Source organism: Tympanuchus pallidicinctus, unplaced genomic scaffold, assembly GCF_026119805.1.
Source record: "Tympanuchus pallidicinctus isolate F22 unplaced genomic scaffold, pur_lepc_1.0 scaffold15, whole genome shotgun sequence".
NCBI lineage: Eukaryota > Metazoa > Chordata > Aves > Galliformes > Phasianidae > Tympanuchus > Tympanuchus pallidicinctus.
Window position 1 is genome coordinate 35,887,038 of NW_026294669.1, and position 7,510 is coordinate 35,894,547.

Below are 7,510 nucleotides of genomic sequence, written 5' to 3' on the forward strand. Positions count from 1 at the left end.
ATCCTGAAGATACAGACAAGGTCTAACATATTGCTGTGGCTCTGGAATCTATCTTCCAGCAATTGGAAAGATCCCAGATGACTGTACACTACTCATAAGGTCTCACATCATGGCCTGCATGCAGCCTACAACCACAGCAGCCAGCCTTTGAAGTTCATGGGAACTCCCCTGGTACTCTCACAGGAGGTTTTTCCTGTTAAGACCCATCTCCAGGAGTCACTGCCTGAAGACAAATGCTGCTCTTACAGATCTCCACAGCTTCCAGCCTCCAAAGACTTTGATCCTTTTCTTCCAGCTCACAATTCCAGTGCTGAAGTGCTGTCTGGTGCCACCTGCATGGCATGGGCTACTTTACACCAAAAGACTCAATGAACACCACAGAGTAGATGTGAGGCCCTGTCACATTCACAGCCATTTTGCTTTTCTTTCAGGAGGTACAGAATAATCTTGCAGTCAATTACTCCCACTTTAGGGAGTAATTGTGAACCGTCAGGTGTTTCAGACAGCATGAAAGATGCTCTTAAAATATTCTGAATGAGTGCTCCAGGCTGTTGCTAGCAAACACTTAACCCAAGGCATGGAAAAGATACACTCCTCTTTGCACTGAGGGACTCAGTGGGCTGCATCTGTGATGAGGCAATATCTTATCCTGCAAGGTGCTACAGCTGCAGCAGCAGTTTAGACTCAGGACAATGGATTGATGCAGCTGCAACCATATTTATTGGCACTGAAGAGTTCAAGTATGGCCTAAATCAGTCCAGTGATTCTCCTTTCATCTAGAGAAAAGTCAGTAAAGGAACAAATAACCCAGAGGCATCTGGGACCAGAAAGAAAAGCAGCAGAAATTGTGTAGCAATAGCTAAAAAAATAATACATAAGATTGCTCTTTACTCCAGATTTCAGTTGCTGAATACAACTAACACTGAGTTCCTTTCTCAGGGAAGGGAAAGGATGCACACAGAGCTTACACTGGTCATACAAGGAGCAAGTGTAGCAGAACAAATGCACTGTTCAGCAGAAGATGAACTTTTAGCTGGTTGGTTTAGTACCTACATTCAAAGAAAAAAGCTGAGAGGAGCCAACAGAGATTGTCAGTCAAGTTGTACTAACACTGTACAACCAGTTTGACCAGGACTGCAGTACAAACACTGACTACATTCAGTTATCTCTCCACTGAACTCCACTGCTCAAAGAGTCATAGAATAGAAGAGCCATAGAATTATAAAATCATAGAATCATAGCATGGTTGGAGGGGATCTCAGAGCCCACTCAGTCCCAACTCCCCTGCCATGGGCCGGTTGCCCCCACAAGCTCATGCTGCCCAGGGCCCCATTCAACTTGGCCCTGAATATCTCCAGGGATGGGACATCTATATCTTCTCTGGGAGGTCTGCTGCATCTGAACTGGACAGAAAATGTCCACTTTGAAGTGTTCCATACTGTCACTTCAAGGATAGTGCAGAAGTGCCACAAGCAGCTCCTGCTCATGCCCAAACGATGCCCTTCAGCTCCACGGACATGTCTGCAGATAATCTGCCTCACCATCAGAAATCTCTGACTCCCATTCTGAGACACTATGAATAGCCGCATGTGCAATTAGCAGGTTTCAGGGCAATGTGCAGAACATCATAATCCACATAAGATCAATAGGATCATCTTCCCTGTCTGTAAAAGCAAAGGTCAGAGGGAGATCACAGAGGCAGGAGATACGACCCCTGGGATGAACAGAGGCACTCACCTGGGTCCCTTCTGCTCCCCAGGATGACCCTGACAGCCACAGGAAGCTGGAGATGCAGAGCAGCATCTCCTGGCAGGGTGACCTGCCCCACTGCATGGCAACACATGTTGCTATGATTAAAAATGCATGGTATCAACTGTGGCTGAGGTACCCGCAGCCATCTATTTAATAATTAATCCATGCTGGCTGTTTGAGGGCACTGCCCGCTTTCCAGCTGGACGCTGACCCACAGCTGAATTCACACAGCCCAGCAAGGAGTTTTCTCCTTTCTCAGCCTTGCAGCACCCCACCAGCAGCAGCTGGGATGCCTGCTGACCATTGCTACAGCCCCTGGTGCAGGCAGCCTGTGTGTATGCAGCACATCATCTGGCTCTGAGCTCACTGCTGGCCAGGGTGAGCAGTGTGGAAGGCAAGCAAACTGGCTCAAGTTAACTTTTCATATGTATGCAAAGCCAAGCTCAATCATCAGCTGATGAAGTGCACTGGGGTAGCAGCAGAACACTGATTCCCACAGGCTAGGTTGTTTCTGCTGGATCTCTCAGGTAGGCAGACCGTATCTCACTTAGCTACTGCAGATCCTAGGGTTAGGGAGATACATGGGGACAAACCATACGTGCTGCTGGAGCAGCTCATCAGCATGGGAGGGACCTGGGGAGATCCTCTTCTGGGACCTCAGTGCAACTGATGGGGGGAATGATCTTCACAGCTCAGGCAGGAGCAGAAGGGAAGCACCGAGGCAGCTCATCAGCAGTGTTTGCAGCTACCTACCTTTGAGGTGTATGCTGGAGCTTCTTCCTAACATGCTTGGCAAGGACATCAGGTACAGAGGTGGAGGGAGCAGGGCTGAGAACACCTCCAGGACACAGACGAAAGAGGATGGAGTTCAGCCCATGCTCTCTTTGGAGGCCATCAGAGACACACACCCTTTTACAGAAGGAAAACAAGAAGTGCCTTTTAAATATGGTAAGTATTTCAGAAATGCCTTTTTTCCTTCCAAAGACAGTTCTTTTCACAGCCTTGCAAGCAGCAGATGAGCAATCCAGCACACTCCTGGGTTGTACCAACCCGAAAGCCACGGCACTTTGCAGCCATGTCACCTCCAAGACCAAGAACTCCAAAAGCAGCTAATGTATGTGCAAAACTGGTTTTGACCAACAACCATCTCAGGGCCCCATTGATAACTGCACACTTTATTTTAGCTGGAACTCTCTATTTTAATGCTTCAACCACATCGCATTCACCCTCCCCTTTCTAAACATCTAGTCTTCCTGCTGTTCCTAATAAACCACTTTTCATCCAAATATCTCCATTCTTTCCTGGCAAAAATGCATAAACCTAGTGACTAACGAGCAATTAATGCATTAGAACGCTACAGTTGACTCTTCTCTACATCATAAACACTCACAACAAAAGCACACTACACACTCCCACTACAAATCTATGTTATTCTCTCTTTTACAGCTTCTTGTTTTTATTTTTTAGGTGAAAAATAGAAGTTCATCCTCATTTCTGACCTTGACATGCATGTCTTAATCAAGCTTCGCATGAGAGAAGTGACCCACAATCAGAAAGAACAGATGCTTATTCCCTGGCCAGAAGAAATTATCAGGAGAGACTTGAGCCTTTGATACCACAGATAAACTGTCAAGCACGAAAAGATACAAAAATGCCTATGGAAAGCATGGCTTTCCATGACAGGGGCCTTTTTTTTCCTCCAGAAAATGGCAAGGATTTACTGTTCACTTTTATTAATTCACACACGCTCCTGATGTTATGATTGAACATTTCTACACCGAGGGCTTTAACAGCTGCTTTCCTCCAGATGCTGATGGGATGCTCCAGCTGAACACAGGCCATTGGGATGGGGATATGCATAGCTTTATGATGGGTGGGACTTTTGGACTGGAAAGTGGAAAATAAGGTTCCCATGCTTGGTTAGAACTTGACTGGGCATGGAAAATCAACTGCAAACTTTCTAATACGCTTGTGTTTCACTACATGCTCTGTACTGTGAAGAGCAGCACGGCAGTGAATTGCAGTAATAACCAGAGTGGCCAGAGACATGTGCTTCATATCCTACAGCCAACTTAACTCCAAGAGATCTCTTGGCATTCCTGGTTTCCTTCCCAGCATTTCTACTCAAGCACCTTGGTGGAAAAGCTATTGTTGGAATAACAGCCTCTCCAAACCACTGGGATGCAGGGAAGGCACCTTCTTGCACTAAAGCATCTCCAAAGCCAAAGTCTGGTACCCAAAAGCCTGTTAAGCAGTCAGCATCTGGAGACTTGGCACAACCCTGTGGGTCAGATCCTGTGGAGATGAGACTCATTTTTCCATTCTCATCATTAACAGTATCTGGATGAGGTCCTCACAAGCACATCCTCCCACAGATCCTGCACATGACAGGGTAGGCCTGGGCAAAGAGCCTCCTTTTCACCATCACATCACAGTACGTTCAGGGTCCAGGCACAACCACGTGGATTCATCTTGTATAAATGTACTGGGAGCTGAATTTGTGGGAACTCCAGCTTCTACCATAGACCTGCACCAGGAGGAAGCATCACCAGGCTCTAACAGATGTTTTACTGACTAAAAATCACACAGAAGACTCGCACAGTCCTCTCTAAGGATTGCATCTACAGGGGAAAGTATGAGCAGTGAATGTTCCCCCTCATTAGTCTCCACCACAAAATCCCCCAGCACAGTTGAAAGAGATTTTCTCACTGTTGTGTTTCACATGAAATTCCTCAATCATTCTGAGCCCCTTTCTCCTATCCTTAAACATACCCCAAGCCAGATGACACCTTTTGGACCTTCCCATACTGCACATACCTGGGAAAGCCCTACCTGCTGCAACTGATTCTGGTCCTGTTCCTCCATGTTCATCTGAAAGTTTGAAGTAGATAATATTTTCCTTTCCAGCCTGAGGCAAAACCATGTTAGCACACAGAGCAGGGGTAACACCTATGACAGCCCCTTTCCTGCCTTGTTTTGAGAGCAGAGTAACCTATTGAGCAGAGTGACTGTTGAGCATTGAGCGACTTGGTGCCCATTTGCTGAGGGATGAGGTGATATTTCAGGTTGTGTCTGCAATTTATATGGCTGAAATAGAAAGAAAATTGGGCTGCACATCTCAGGTGCTCTGTTCCTGGATCCCAGGCTGGAAGTGTTCCTGACAATGTAGAAGAAACACAACAACAGAAATGTAACTATTCTGTTGATTACTGCATAGAATTGGAAAATCAAAACATGAAACTGTGGTTGCACTCCTTACCCTGGAAAAATGCACAGGATGTGTGTTTGCAGTGATAGATACAATAGCTCTGCAATACAGTGGTACAGCTTCACCAACAGCTCAAGAAACAACATCTCTGGTTATAACATTCAGCAGGCATTTTTCCCTTGCAACACGCTGCGCAGGATATAAGAATCCATGGGATCCATGTATGCAGCAAAGCAAGACTCACCTGGCAGCACTGCCCAGGCACTTGAAGAAGCTCAGTGGAATGGCAGAAGCGTTTGGGAACTCCTTCACTGACAACCTCAGAAAGGTGGGACCCTTGCCAGAGCTTCTTTCCTTCCTCTTGCCACATCTCAAAGGGCAACCCTTGTTTCTTTTCCCTTCACAGAATCCAGATGGTGCAACCAGGAATTTCTGGCTGGCAGGACTGTGTTTGGAAACGCACTCAAAGAAAGCCACGAGCCTGCTATAAAGTTTTCTTGAGCACAGCTGCAGCCATGTGATCCAGGTGCCAGCCATGGGCCTGACCTGCTGTGGCACTGCCTGTGGCTTGCTGCTGAACTCAGAGCCCAGCAAGGCTCTTGGGGCTTCTTTCCCCAAACCAAGTAGGAAGCAAAGGGCTCTGACCTAGACCTTGCCCAAGGGTTGCACATTTTGTATGCATACAATTCAGCACACAACAAACAGCTGATATTTAGGTGCACCACAGCTCAGGAAGCAGGGTGATATACCAACTTCAACACCTTCAGTCAACATGAAGAGATTGCTGTGTCTGGGCTGGGGACGTAGGGGCAAGAAGCAACCAGTCCATACTCAGAAAAGATGACCAGCAGAACAGGGAGAAGCAGAAAGAAATTGCCAGGTGGGATTTGATAATTATGGTAAAACTAATTCCATGGCACTCTCAACCAGCCAATCTGTCCCCAGTATCACAGCAAAATGTGATGTTTAATCTCACCTGAGGCAATGAGAAAAGCTAGCTTTCTCATCCTAGAAATTGCCTAGAACTCACTCAAGACTGGAGCAATGACTCAACAAGCCAGAGAGGGGTCAGGGAGCAGAGGGAGGCAGGAAGACGTGTCTGTACCACCCGGGGCAGGCAGGCAAGCTGGGAAAACTTGCAAGGAGAGCAACCTGTGCCAACCTGAGAATAAGTGTGCATCTCCAGCTTACACACTGCAGTTGTGCCAAGGGCCTTGCTTGCCATGGCATGCCAACTCACTGCTGGCCCTGAGGGAAGATGAGCTCCAAAGCTCAGGGTGGGCATGAGATGCACCTCTTGCACAAACTGGAGTTTCATTCAGAAGAGATTGTTCACCTGCACAAGGAGTCTTATTATACATTGCCTCAACACTGCCCTGTGCACAGCTAGCATAGCTTGTGCTGTCCATGTGCCAGGGTCAGGAGCACTTTGCAGAGGTGGCAGGATGCCCTCCCGCTTTCTTGCCACAGATTCATTCTTTTGGTTCCAAATAGAAATTTCCCATAATATTTTGATGCTTAATCAAAGAGTTGTTCATCTCCAAGCTGTACAGACAGCAAAATGTGATTCCAGCAGCTTGCAACTTCCTATTAAACCCAATGATCCTTAGAAGAGAATAGGAAGGAGGGGATGAGGAGAAACTCTGTCTTGCTGCATCATTAGACTTTTTTTTCTGGGAGGGTGTGATGGCTGGTTGAGAGATGGGGCAGGTTTCCTAGAGCATTCCTCATCCTTCCCTCCAACCTGATAAGAACAGCAGTTTGGCTGCAGACTTCATATACACAGGTGCCCAAAACCAACTCATAAACTGCTGACATAGCTACCCTCCCTAGCTCATTCAGACTGCTGTGCATTGCTCTACAGCACCTTTCTACTGGGGATCCACAGGCATGTTTGAATACGTGGCAATTTGCAGACACCCATAGCCTGGCACTGCAAGGTTATTGAGTCTGCTGCAGGGAATTCAGCTTTCCACTGCAGATATTCAGGGGACCATGCAAATCTAAAGACTATGGAGAAAACTAAATTGGGTTATAAGTTCTGCTGTAAGGATTCAATGGAAGGAAAGACTGTTCCAGCCTGTATTCCTCTCATTCATCCAGTGGGAAATGTGACCTCTGAAAGGAAAGCATGAACGTGCAATTGCTTCTATAGAAAAAAGTAGAAAGAAAAAAAAACCCAAACAGAACCATGTATTACCATGAGTGATCACTCCAAAATGTGGGTGTTCAGCACCTGGCAGCCTATTTTCTAAGGACACACAGCAGTACAAGGCAGGACTGGCTCCAGAGACAGTTGAAAAGAAGTGTCAGGACCAGGCTGCGCTGAAAAAGGAAAAGAGAGAAAGGAGAAAATGATGAGGAAGAATGGCAGGGCGTCTAACACTTTGCATCTAATGCCTCCACATGGCTGCAAGTGCCGTGGCAATTTGGCCCTGATAACACGGATGAAGAGACGTTGCTAACATATTGCTTCCTTGTCAAATGTCTCACTGGTTTTGCAGCCAAGTCTCCTGCCAGCAAGGCCACAGCAGCGCCTCTCCGTTACTT

At 46.8% G+C, this 7,510-nt stretch overlaps 1 long non-coding RNA gene across 1 annotated transcript; it reads right to left on the bottom strand.

The window, feature by feature from the left end:
- Positions 1-3,311: 3,311 nt before the first annotated feature.
- Positions 3,312-7,289, bottom strand: LOC128077219 (uncharacterized). The gene is made up of 2 exons (XR_008204884.1): positions 7,161-7,289; positions 3,312-7,078 (listed from the first exon to the last, which is right to left on the bottom strand). It is a non-coding gene; the product is annotated as an uncharacterized LOC128077219 (long non-coding RNA).
- Between the last annotated feature and the right edge of the window lie 221 nt (positions 7,290-7,510).